This window comes from Phyllostomus discolor, chromosome 3, assembly GCF_004126475.2.
Source record: "Phyllostomus discolor isolate MPI-MPIP mPhyDis1 chromosome 3, mPhyDis1.pri.v3, whole genome shotgun sequence".
In the NCBI taxonomy this organism is placed as follows: Eukaryota; Metazoa; Chordata; class Mammalia; order Chiroptera; family Phyllostomidae; genus Phyllostomus; species Phyllostomus discolor.
The window spans coordinates 185,200,503-185,214,074 of record NC_040905.2 but is presented as its reverse complement, the minus strand read 5'-3'; the positions used below and the strand labels follow the sequence as shown (position 1 = coordinate 185,214,074).

At 48.3% G+C, this 13,572-nt stretch overlaps 1 protein-coding gene across 4 annotated transcripts in view; it reads right to left on the bottom strand.

The window, feature by feature from the left end:
* Window positions 1-13,572, bottom strand: part of FRMPD1 (FERM and PDZ domain containing 1) — a 122,067-nt gene that overhangs the window by 51,163 nt on the left and 57,332 nt on the right. The window contains exon 1 of one of the 4 annotated variants that reach the window (XM_036021939.1): window positions 2,060-2,080. The exons of the other annotated variants lie outside the window; for them this stretch is intronic. The gene's annotated coding sequence lies outside the window, so the exon portion shown is untranslated. Of the gene's footprint in view, window positions 1-2,059; window positions 2,081-13,572 lie in introns of those variants that run through there. 4 annotated transcript variants of the gene reach the window in all.

Genomic DNA, 13,572 nt, shown 5'->3' with positions numbered 1-13,572 from the left:
AGTCTCTATAGGTGTTTTGCATCAAATGGAGAGTGCTTTGAAGGAGACCCAAGTTGAAACATGTAAGAATAAATACACAATTTTTTATGAATAAATCCCAGGTTGTTATGGGCCCCTCCTCGTATTTGACAACTAATCATCGGAACGTTTTTTATTCACTATGACTATTTGTATTTTTTTTTTTGTTACTTTTGTTTCTGGTTTTCCCTTAGTTTTCTACTGGAAGGTTCACCTTCTTGTTATTGTAAAGCTTTTTTATAATATCAATTATTTAATGTCCCTTCCCCAGGGACACAAAACCACATCCTATTTCTGTGAGACCTAGCATGCAGGGTCTGGAACGACGATTCTGGTGTCCTGACAACACGGTGACTAGCCATAAGGTGTAGAGAATGAACTTCCGGCAGAGCCCGCAGGATACTGTTTTCAGACATCATTCGCCTCATCAGACAGACCCTTCGTGGGAGTGAGTCAACGAGCAATTCTCGGACAGCGCTATCACCTTGGTGTGCCTTATGTCTAAGCCTCGCATGCTCAGCACCTTTTGGGGGGACTAGGGCGGTAAGGAGATTAAAGCCAACTCTTTGAAAAATCAGAGAATGTAAGTTTGACAAAGGCTTGTATGATTGTGGTTTGCAGATGGCCAAAAGGCCACCAGGTAGAGGAGACACGACCCACGTGATTCTGGGGTGCAGGGCCATGATTACTGGGGGTAAGGCCACAGAGGAGACTCAGCTTGGGCTGAGGCTAGACCTCTCTAGTGTTCCTAGGGATGCAAGGGTGGAATCAGTTTTCTCAAGAATCAGCAGGATCCTGGCCACCGAGGGCAGTCAGGCAGAGGTGGAAGAACTACCTCTGCGTGGCGGCTGAAGGGACTCTGCGATGGAATACAGGGGCCAGATGACTTCAGCCGTTCCTTGCATCCGGGCAACCTAAGGTCTCTACTAGAGCTAAGAACCAGGCCAGACAAACTTTGCTATGTTTCATCTCCAAGTTCAAAGAGCCACATCCCCTGGAGTTTCTGCCAACCCTGAAGTAACCACAGCACTGGAAGATAAAAAGTCTCCGACCTCTGCAGTGTTTCGGTCTCCAAGTGACTGCAGAGTGTCCGGGATCTCAGACAGACCCTGCAGGGCTGGAGGCCGTCAAGCCTTTCTGTCGCTTTTGAAGGTCACCAGGCTGCAATGATTACTTAGAGGGGATTGTTAGGAAATGGTTGCCAAGTACAATTTAGCTAATTGATTTCTATGAACATATATGACTGTGATTAAAATAATTAATTTGCATTATCTATCTGGCCAGTGGGTAGGCATGGTCCTTCACTTGGGGCTCCCTGGAATGAAAAACTACATCAACCAAGCCATTAAAGATGCTCCCTGACTCAGCCAGGTCTGAGCAGGAAATCTTAAAGTCAAGAAAACGACCTGCTAATGGTTTTAGTATTAGCCTCTGAGTTGCTGAACTAATGGAAGAAAATAGAAGCCCAGATCATCCCCAAACATTTGAATGTTTTCCACAGTCCCACTGCCAAGAAGTCATCTGGCCTCTAATTGTTCTGTCATTCACGGCGGGACCTGTCTTATTGCTACAAAGTTTCTTTCCCTAAAGCTGAATTCCACCTCTCTGCTACCTCAGCCCTCCACAGTGGTGCTGCCTGCCCCGCCCCCTCCCACCACCACCATCCGGAATAAATCGGCTCCCTTTTTTCTACATCAGCCTTTCTGGATTTGAATATAACACTCTTTTTTAATTATTGTTACAGTTTACTATCAATGTTATTTTGTATTGTTTTCGGGTGCACAGCTTAGTGTGGTTAGACGATCATATACTCTACATAGTGTCCTCTCGATATTTCTAGTCCCCAACTGGCACCATGCAATGTCATCACGATATTATTGATTATATTCCCTATGCTGCACTTGACATCCCCTTGCCTATTTTGAATGTAGCCGTCTTGTTGTCTTCAAGTCTCCTCTGCCCCAGAATAACCACCCTCGGTTCCTCCCACAGGTCTTCAAATAACAGGATCACGTTAGGTCACCCTCCTCCGGGCACTCACCAGTTTGGCAAAATCTCACGAAGGGCAGATCGCCAACCTGAACACACTTCTAGTTATCCGAAACAAAGGAATATGCACAGAAAAGTCTCAAGGTCTTTTGCAAATGGAAAAGACCGAGTGAGAGCTATCTTAAAAGCAAATTGGCAATTAAGGATACAAACCCTTCAAAAGGGACACAAGAGGTGGCGATCAAAGACGTCAGGGAACAGTCCCCGCTAACGGAAAAAGGAGAAACAGCCGAGGCAGTAAAAGACAGAAGAGAAACACAAGAGCCAAAAACCGCCGACACCAGGTCCAAGGATACAAATCAACTGTCGACACGGAGAAAACACACACCAACGAGAAACCAAAATGCACAGCAAATATCCAGCCTCAGGAATAGTGAGAGAACTAAAATGCCAAACTAGCATTTCTCTTAAACTAACGTAAATGAAAGTGTTAAAACCTCTGGACCAGCCCTCCTGGGCCCCTGTGATGCCTGTCTCTCATCATCCTCAGTCTCTCGGACTGCACCCACCCAGCCTCCTTCTCGGGCTCTCTTTCTTCCCTCCACCGTCTGATTCGGGGCTTGGGCGCTCCCTTCTCGTCTAAATAAACAGTATCTATTCCTCACCCAGCGGTTCCCACACTCGGCTGCACACGAGAATCGCCTAGGAAGCTTTTAATGGTCCCAGGTGGTACTCTAGACCGATTCGATGTGTTTTTACTTTGTTTTCATTGTGGACACTATTACAGATGTCCCCGGCCCCACCCTGTGCCCACCTCCACCTGCGCTCTGCCCCCGCCCCCCTTCCCTTGGCCGTCACCACACTGCCTCCTGCGTCTGTGGGTTAGACATTTGAAGACACCCCTGACCCCAGTGATTCCAACGTACGGTGAAGTTTGAGGACCACCTGCCTCTTTAAGATTTCTACCAAGATGTACAGTGAGCCCTTGCGTCAGTTTTATCTAAAACGAAACTCACCATCTTTTTGTTGTTCCACTCCTCCAATCCCCCCTCCAAGGCAGGACATCTTGTTGAAGAAGACTGCTGTCTCTGACTTCCCCAGTCAAACATTTGGGAATCATTCCTGACTTCTCCTCCTGTTTCATGCTCCGCACTGAGCCAGCCACCAAGTTCTACTGACTGTGCCCCCATTGTCTTAACCTCTCACCTGCTCTCCTCTCTTGGGGGTACTTCGATTCTGTCCAAATTACTATAATAACCTTTTTCTAGCCAGTGTCTCTGCTTCTAGATGTGCTCCCCATCAATCTACCCTCCACAGACCGCCGAAGTGATACACCATGAAATCCCAATCATACTACTTTTATTTGCAAAATCCTACAGTGGTTCCCCTTGGCCTTTAGGATAAAGTCTGCGCTCAAGAATCTTAATATTACTAACAGACCAACATTAACAATACTATTTCCTATGTGCCAGGTACTGCACTAAGTAATTTACATGCATTGTCTAATTTAATGCTTATTCCAATCCTCATTTACAAAAGGGAAACCGAGGCATGAAGCAGGTAAGGAATTTGGCCACAAGCACACAGCGAGGAAGTGGCAGAAGGGGGATTTCCAATCAGATTAGCTCATTGGTGTCCGGAGCTGGAGCAACCGTACCATCCCACTGCCTCCCTCAGGCCCTGGGAGGGGAGTCAAAGCCTTCTGTGATCTGGCCCCTGCTTGTCTGCCCGTCTCACCCCCCTCCCACGGTCCCCTCCCTCAGAAGCGAATGACCTCGTGTTCCCCAGACAGACCCTGAGTTCTCACACCCTCGTGCCTCTGAAGACGCCCTTCCTCTGCCTGTCCACCCATCCCGTCCCGTGCACACTCCGGCGCGTGCGCATGGCGGTCCTCTGGACCAGCACGGAGCCCTGCTCTCTCCAGCTCGTCTTCTCTGGGACCGCAAGGACGCGGATCCCGCCGCGCTGTGCTCCAAGGTTGGTTTAAGGCTCCCATTCCATGACCTTGTGACAATCACTTAAAAACTGCAAAGTTCTATGCAAATGTGCCCGAGAGAAACCTCTTTTTCTGAAGTGGTGTGGGCTCAGTTGTATGACCAAATTTGTCTGAGGCAAAAGCTTGGAGAATAAAAAAGTTTATTTCTGCCCTAAAAAGGAGAGAAATGCTGACACACGCTACAACATGGGTGAACCTTGGAAACGTTCTACTAAGTGAAAGAAGCCAGGCCCAAAGTCTACACACTGTGTGATTCCATGATAGGAGACGTGCACGGCAGGCAAATCCACGGGGATAGGAAACTGATTAGCGCTTGCCGAGGGGCTGCAGGGAAGGGGAGGTGAGAACTGACTGCTAATGGGTGATGGGCGCTTTTTGTGGAATGGGGAGATGAGACCGTGGTGATGGTGGTACAACACCGTGAATATAGTAAAATACACTCAACTGTTACGCTTTGAAAGAGTGAATTTTATGGTATGGACATTGTATCTACAGTTTTAAAACAGAAGTTTATCTCTGGCGCCTGCTCCACCCTCTAAGTATTCCCTAAAAGTATTAGAAGCATCTGGAGGGCTGGTTAAAGCGCAAGTTGCTGGGGCCCCAGAATTTCTGGTTCAGTCGGTCTAGAGTGGGGCCCAAGAATTTGCCTTTGTTAGACACGCAGACTCTAGATAACAGCTCAGGGATGCAGAAAACAGCACTGCCCTGGAAGCCAGGAGGCCTGGGTTCTCCTCCTGGCTCTGTCTCTAATTCAGCCTAGATGCATAAGTCATCAGCCTCTGGCTATGTCTCTGATCCTAGCACTGAATTTCTCCAGCTATCTGCCAGTTCCAAATACTGCATTATCTCATCACTTCCCTTCTTCAGTCCTCCGGGGCCCCCCATCCCCAACACTCAGCCTCTTCCCACATGTCTGGCTCCATCCCCCACTGCTGCTCTCCCCGCCGATTAGGAAAGAGGAGGGAAATGAACATACACACAACCCGTGACACGTCACTGACTCCTCATGACAACCCCTCATGGTGGGGCTCCACGACTCTGTTCTGGGGATGAGGAAGCTGAGGCTTGGGGAGGTTAAAGAACTTCCCCAAAGTGGCCTAAGTCCCCATCTTCCTCCTGTCTAATGATTCTCTGTTCTGGTGCTTTTCTGTCCCTCCAGACAGCCCTAGGTGGCCCCTCCCTGTGTATTTGTTCATGATCACCCCACGGAGACGTATTCCAGCACCATCCAACCTCCACAACCCAGCTCCAGCCCTAGCACGTCCAGGACAGGTCCTGGCTCACCCATCCACCACGTCCCACCACCCCCCCCCCCCCCCCCCCCCCAATGCAGAACTGTCGCTCTGCGTCTCACTCCTCCATTCAGCCCGGGACCTCCCCGTCTATGCTCTTGTCTTTCCTGGCTTCACACAGATTCAGATCTTGTTTCCTTTCCCCTAGATCGTGAACTCCTGGAGAGGAGGAGAGAGGTACCCCGCTTCTTTCCCGTCCCTGCAGGTCTAGCAGGACGTCTTGAACTCTGCTGACACACGCTGAATCACAGAGGGCAGGTTACGGATGTCTGAAGTGCTGGGGTAAGATCCGAACACTAGACCAATGAGCAGCTTTCGTTCTTGAACGTCCTAAGCCAAAAGAGAGAGTTGTTTGCAAATACTTTAGAGGAACTGACATTGCTTGTTTGACGTTGCCTTGGCTCATCGCAGTGACCAGAGCTCAGAGAGACAGAAGGGGCTGGGGCCCCTCACCTGCATCCATGTTCTAAAAGGAATTCCGATGAAGATGGTGCTTTATCGGAAAAAAAAGGACAGGTCTGAGAAAGGAAGGGGGGACTTATCTATTAATATTACATTACACGATTATTTCTCAAAGTGTAATTGCAACCAGGACCCCATGACGGAGTTTCGGTTCCATCTGCCCCACACGGGGATCCCAGGCTGGCTCTTCACTGCCCACGGCCCAGGCTCCGACCCTCTGACTTCACGGCCGTCTCATTTGTGGTCACAAAAAGAGCTAAAGGCTAAATGAAATTGTTTGCTTTTCCTTTCTCATTTTGGAAGAGCACCGCGCATCATCCTTGGACCCCCTCTGCCTTTCCTTGCCCCTCTGAGCCTCTGCCTGTCTGCACCAGGACTCCCTTTTCCGTCGAAGAATGTCGAGTGCCTGTGTGGAGATATGTCATGGGCCCAAGGACAACCGGTGTCTCCCAGCTGTTTCTGCTGGCCTTTGAAGCCCCTCAATCAGGTAAAGGAATCGGGCCATCAGCATCCTTCCACCTTGCACAAGGTGAAAAGGACTCACAGGAGGTGGCTCATGGGAAAGTACCCTAGATCACCATTACCTCAGAGTGGCAGTCCCCGAACGACAGTTGACCTGAAACTGACCTCATGACCTTGGCCACGTCAGCAAACTGCCGTACTACCACACCTGTAACAGACAGTCTGTGCACATGGACTCTATGGTACGGCGCCTCCTACTTCATCTTCATCCTGGACAATAACATTCATCGAATCACAGGTTTGATCATGCTGGATTCCTCCCTGCCCCCAATACACATTAAAGTAAATATACAACTATTTAAATGTATCACCTAAAATCATCTTGGGTGAAACATGACAAAGACAAGCCTTTGGGAAACGTGGGTTCAGGGCATCGTCACGCCACTCAGATTTCACATCTGCATAACAGGATTAGACATCCGTTAGGAAGGGCTTAGCCTCTTATGTGGCTCAGTACAGACGGCCTCTGCAAGGCCCTCTGGGAGCTGGGAGCTGCGGGGCAGCAGCGGGAACAGTCAGCACGAATGGGGCCAAGGCCCCACCTTTCTCTGGCTAGTAATCTGAGGGCACAGGGACCCAAGACCACTCCAAGTAGAAGACTATTAGTTGATCACACAAGCCACCCACTTTATTAGATGGACTGTGAGCTCTGGAAAGATTGGGAGGGGCTGATGCTAACAGCGATGCTACCTGCAAGGTCTCCCTTCCCCACAGCTGTACTTGAAGGGACCCCATAAGCAGCCTCAAGGTGAATGGCAGAATGACATTGCTGGGTCGGCTGTGGCTGCTGAGCCCCTTGTGTCCAGCCTAGGCAAGAGGAGAGCACTGCATCGGGAGATGGAAGACCTGCAATTGGGCTCCTGTTCTGCAACCAGCAGGACACATGACCCAAGTCATTTCCCTTCCCTCTCTGAGTCTCGCTTTTTCTCTCTATAAAGTTATGGGGGTTAAGCATGACTGAACCTTGAAAGCATTCTACTAAGTGAAAGGAACCAGTAACCAAAGACCACATATTGTAGGATTTCATTCATCTGGAAGTCCAGAATAGGCAAATCTATAGTGACAGAAAGTCATTAATGCTTGATCAGGCTGGGCGAATTGAGGGATACAGGAGAGTAACATAATAGGCAAAACTGATTACCCTCACGAAGCTTACATTCTAGTGGAGGCTCTCACTAAACAAGAAACAACAAACATAATAAAGGAAATTAATTAAGAATGTTAGAAAGTGGTAAATGCTAAGAATAAAAGAGAATCAGATTATCAGTGCCATTGAGCTGGAGGTCAGGGGTCAGGCTGAAGTTCATTCATTCACTCTGAGATCTTGTTATGGGGTCTCTCACTCATATCTTCAGAGGGTCCCAGAGTTCTTCTCTTTCTTCCCAGTTCTGTAAGTCAAACCCCTAGTCACGTGCTCAGCTGTGACACACCTGGACAAACATCACCAGGGCTCCCGTGTCCTTTTCTTCCTCTCTGAGTCAACCCTAACATCCACACCTTCATTCGAGAAACCCTCATTGATCAGGAACAATGTGCCAGGTACAGGGGCTGAGGGAGACGCCGAGACATGCAAGCACAGTTCTCACCTTGAAGGAGTCTGTAAACACCTAATAGTAATTCAGAGACTAGAAGAAGTGACCCGCGAGAGACACGACCAAAGGTTGCAAGGTTCGCACCATCCTCTAGAGTCTTCACAGCGCTCTCGTGGACATGGGTGATTTCGGTTGGCGGTCACATGCTGACCCTCCTCCTTGCCTGCTTTGACAGTGCTGCTGAGCTACAGGCTCTTCCCCAGGGGCCTCTCATGTCAAGGGCACAGGCTTTGACATGACCTGGGTTCCAATTCTAACTCTCACTAAGCACGTGTTAACCACGCATTCTTGGACAAGAATCTCAGCCTCCCTGAGCCCGAACTGTCACGGGTGAAGTGGGCTGACTTCACCATCCTCACAGTAAATTAGATTTTATATACGCGTGCGCGCGCGCACACACACACACACACACACACACACACACACACACACGGTCTGTCCAGAAAATATCCAGCCATGTAATAAGAAAAATAGAGATATTTATTGAAGAAGATACAAGACACAAGAAACACTGTACACAGGACAATGACCCCTCAGTCCTCTGCAAAGTAGGCACCTTGGGACCTCACACAGTTCTTCTAATTGCCATCAGGTACCCGGTCATGTTTTTCTGAATCTCATCAATGGCCTGAAATCTCTTCCCTTTCAAAGGTGATTTTAGTTTGGGGAAAAGCCAGAAGCCACAGGGCACTAAATCTGGGCTGTAGGGGGGCTGAGTCACCTGGGTGATTTGATGTTTCACAATAAAACTGCACGAGATGTGATGCATGAGCAGGTGCGTTATTGTGAAGAAGCTGCTAATCACCAGCTGCTCGTAGATGCGGCCCTCTAAATCATTCAGATAGTTTCTATGGAGGAATGTTCAAGCTTAACTCAAAATTTAAGGCAGGTTCGTTGCTCTGCTCACTCAGTCATTTTGAATGTGATGGCCACACAGTACACATGCTCACGCAATAGTGTCTACTGTCCCCACTGACTAGTACAGTGAAATCGTCATTGTTCACACATGTGCATTCCAGTCCCCTCTCCTTGGCTGTCAGGGTACACTGATGTTGCATGAACCATTCTCATTATGTTAACAATGGCTGGACTTTTTCTGGACAGACCTCTATATAAAGTGCTACCAGAATGCACTGGTAGTACAAAGAAAGTCCCCAGTAAGGGTGGTTATAGTAGTGCTGTTAATTACAGGTTATCCTCTTGTCCATGCTGTAACTTCACTGTTTCATCTATGTCTTTTTTGTCTTCCTAACATAATTCCTAGACTGCATTTCTCTCCAATTGCCCTCAGTCCGAACTACTGGGCAGTGAATTATTGAAAAAATGACTCAACCAAAGGGACTTTGGGATAACAGAGGGAGAAAAGGCACAGATGAGTCTCAGGTTTCTGGTTTGGATGGCTGGAGAGGGTGGTCCCTTTCACCCAAGGAGGAAACACTGGGAGAGGGCAGGTTATCGAGGAAAGGCAAAGAGTATAGTTGGGAGCCGCTGAACTGGGGTACCCGAGGAACATTCACGGGTATGCCCAGGAGACAGCCGGAGCTGAAAATAACTAGGCCATCACCTGCTTGAAACCACCAGCATGAATGGCTATTCTGAGAGGAGCTGCATATGAAAATCACGGAGACCCTTTAAATGGCACCAAGGCCCTGGCTCCACCAGCCCAGAGACAAGAATCTAACTGGTCTGGGGCGGGGCCTGGCCAGGGTTTGTTAAAGGAGCCCCTACAGTTGTATGTGCAGCGAGGATTGAGCACCACCGGGGTGGAATGAGCAGCACCAAGGAAGGAATGGACAGACCCTGGGCGTCACCACCCAGTGAGCCCCCGGGTATCATTTCAGGGGCCGAAGACCCAAGAGAATCACAAAGGAACCTGAGAAGAAACGGATGGAGAGGACCGAGAGCAGCCGGAGGAGCCCGGGGAGAAGGAGGGTGCCGGAAAGGGTGTGGAAACAGTGTGGTGGCTCTTCCACAAGTTCAACCTGGAATGACCACTGACCCGGCAAGTCCACTGCTAGGTGTACACTCAAGAGTTAAAAGCAGATGTTCAAGCAAACAGTTGTACCTGAATGTTCACAGTGAGACTGCATAATTGCCAAAAGATGGAAACAACCTAAAGGTTCATCAGTGGATGAATGGATAAACAAATTATGGTGTATCTGTACTATGGAATATTATTCAGCCACAAAAAGCAATGAAATACTGACACATGCTATGACATGGACAAGACTGACCCTAGCTGATGTGGCTCAGTGGATCAAGCACCAGCCTGAGAACCGAAAGGGTTGCTGGTTCGATTCCCAGTCAGGGCACGTGCCTGGGTTGAGAGCCTGGTTCCCAGTAGGGGTCGTGCAAGAGGCAACCACACACTAATGTTTCTCTCCCTCTCTTTTTCTCTCCCTTCCCCTCTCTCTAAAAGTAAATTTTAAAAAATCTTAAAAAAAATAACATGGACAAGCCTCAAAAACAATATGCTAAGTGAAAGCAGCCAGACACACAAGGCCACATGTGGCATGATTACATTTATGTGAAATAGCCAGAATAGGTGAGTCTACAGAGGCAGAAAGCAGATGGGTGGTTGCCAGGGGCTCAGGGGAGGGGGGGTATGGTGTGTCCATTTAATGGGTGAAGGGCTCCTAGTTGGGGCGAAGAAAAGTTCAGGAACTAGGTAGCATTCACCGTGGTGCAGCGCTGTGAATGCACTTAATGCCACTATATTGTGCACTTCCAAATGGTCTTTAAGAGGTAAAATTTATGTTCTACGTATTTTACCAGGCACACACACACAAAATATGCGACCCATCATGCCAAGTCAGCCAAGATAGCTGAAAGGCCCATCCTTAAAAGGGCCACAGACTTGGCAGTTGGGACCTTCAAGACACCACGTCCTCCCTGGTGCCACGGCTGCTGCACAGCCACACAGAGCACCCGGGGGCTGGACTGGATTGGAAGCCTGTTAGGGCCTTTCCGGCTGCAGAGGTCCTCCATGGCCTGACTGGCTTCCTCTGGGCCAAGGGCAACACAGAAGATGACACCTGAGGTCACACGAGGCATCCGTTTTACGGTTGTCGTATTTATTCTGTGCCTGGTCTCCAGCCGGTTCTGTCCAGCCATCTTCGGTTCAAGTTAATAGCAATGGCATTAAATCGATAAGCCTCACAGCATCCCGGGGAGGCAGGTCACCCTCAAGCACATTATCCCCCCTTAACAGATGGGGAAATGATGCCACGGGAAGATTAAATAACCTGCCCAGCGTCAACAGCCTGCCACAGGTGGAGCACACGCCGCTTGCAGTCCTCCCGTCAGCTCGTGAACAGAGAACACTCTTGATAAAGGGTTCCATGCAGCATGGATGCTTTGCACAACAAAGGCAAGAAGAAATAAACACAGAGGGGACCCTTAAAACCACTCTAATCAGCTCTTTTCCTGTGTCTCCCAGAATGCCATGAGAGAAGAGTGACTTTTAAGACACAAGCATCGGGTGGGAGATGATAAGTTGCAGTGAGAGGACAGAACCGGCATGTAGGCAGCACGTGGCCCCAGTGACTAGGACCAAAGGAAGGGTCAGGCCAGGCAGGGTTCTACCAGTGACCTCTGTCCTCTGCACCCCAAAGGGCCCTGTACAACTCAAGCCTGAAATCATGTCCATTGCATTGCTTTACACAAGCGCCTGAACATCTGATGTGGGCAAGTCACTGAGAGACACATGTAGATGAAGTGGACCATGTCATCAAGGAGTGTACATAAGTCTCTAAAACACAAAGGAAAAATTAGTGAGGACCACAGCAGAGAGGCAGGTAGAGTGTCTCGGGGGTTAAATGGTTGGAGGGCACATCCAGCTATGGATACAGTAGGGTGGGTGATACCAGAGCAGGCCTGTGGAAGAGGAGACCAAACCACGAAGGATAGGAAAGTGAGACCTGCTGGGGCAGAGAGAAGGGCACTGGGGACGGTGGCTGGGGAATGGCACAGAAAGTGCACAGAAAGGAGATGGCACAGGGCTACCTTGAAGACAAGCTCAGGAAGAGGGGTGTGTGGGGCAACAGGTATGTGAAGCAGGGGTAAAAGATTTAGTGGTGGAATGCCAGGGAGAAGCCATATCACCAAAGGTCTTAAGTGTAGGACTAAGGAGGTTAAATGTCCCTCCCGGCCACAGTACTTAGCACTGTAGCTTGTTCACAGTAAGCACTCCATAAGTGTTGGTGGAAAAAAAATGCAAAAAGACAACTTAACTCATGAGAAATACAGGACAACTGTGAGAGAAGACACCAAAAACATTGTTTCAATTTTTTTATTAATTGATATCTAGTCAATTCAACTCCTAAGTTTATTTTAACTATCTAAAATATATGTTATCTTCTGCCCCCAATGGAGACCGTGATACTTGCCATCAGCTTCTCACCCCAGAACACTGTGAAGATTAATGATGAGGTAATGTCTGTGAAATGTTCTGAGCTCTTTGGAGATGTGTGGCAAAAGGCATCACTATAATTAATATTTAAAGAGATTCTACCCAGCTCTGATCTCTTTTTCTGCAGACTAATGTTACGTCCACAGGATAAGGTGATGCCAGATTGGCCTCTACAGAAACCTTCCCAACAGACAGCGCACAAAGCAGGTGCCACCTTCTGAGTCCCTCACATGTGGCTGAGGAGGCCACCCCGACAAAGCAGGAGTGGTTTCCGACTGCGTTACCCAGGTCCGTGCAAGGATGCGGGGGCAAAACACATCGGACAGCAAAGCACCATAGATTTCTGAAGGTGGTCTTCCTCGGGACCCCCTCGTTTAAGCATGAGAGTCCAGTGAAGACTTCAAGGGCAATCATTTTAGCAAGACCCGCATTCTAAGCCAGTTAACATTTTCAGGGCTAAAGCAGTGCCCACAGAAGGAAGAAATAAGAATAGCTCTCTGGGCTCAATTACAAATGGAGTGGAAAAAATAATTTCAAAAGTTCAAGGGGAAAAAAAATCAATCTATTTCCTTCCCCCAAAGCTTTCACTTCTATAAATACACTCACGCAAATGGACCGAAGACCACTCTTCCTCCTGAAAACACTACCTGTCTGGGATCTGCAAGACAAACGATGTGCCGGCGTGGCTTTCAACCCAGCCGAGCTCAAACAAGGCTCCAAAGGCTTGTCTCTGTTTCTTACATAACACTCATTTCCCCCTCCTGATTATAAAAGTAATGTATGTGCCTGGTAGAAAATTTTGAAAGTTTTCTTCTTGGGAAAAAAGAAAACAAAAAGTTACGCACTATCATCTACAAGTTGCTAATTACCCTTTTAGCCTTTTGGGTCAAAACGCCTATTTTCAACATAATTGGGTTTGTATATATTGGTTTATAGCCTGATTTTCTTCATAGAAGAATTTTCCTGTCTCTTTGCTATGCTGCAACATTCTTTTTCACGTCCTATAGGCACGGGCGCCATTTGTAAAGCTCATCCCCCACTGCTGGACATTTGGTTTACTTTAGCCATGTCTGTATTATCAAACAATGTCGAGATAAACATCTTGGCACAACACCCCTAGTTATTCACTTAGGGCAGTGATTTTCAACCGGCGAGTGGCAAGAATTTTTAAACCATGCAGTGCCTGACCATTTAGTCAGGGACACTGACCTCTGTTCCTTGAGATGCTCGAATTAAAAAAAAAAAAAGACGACAGCCACAGAACAATAGACGTCCAGTGTGAACGAATCA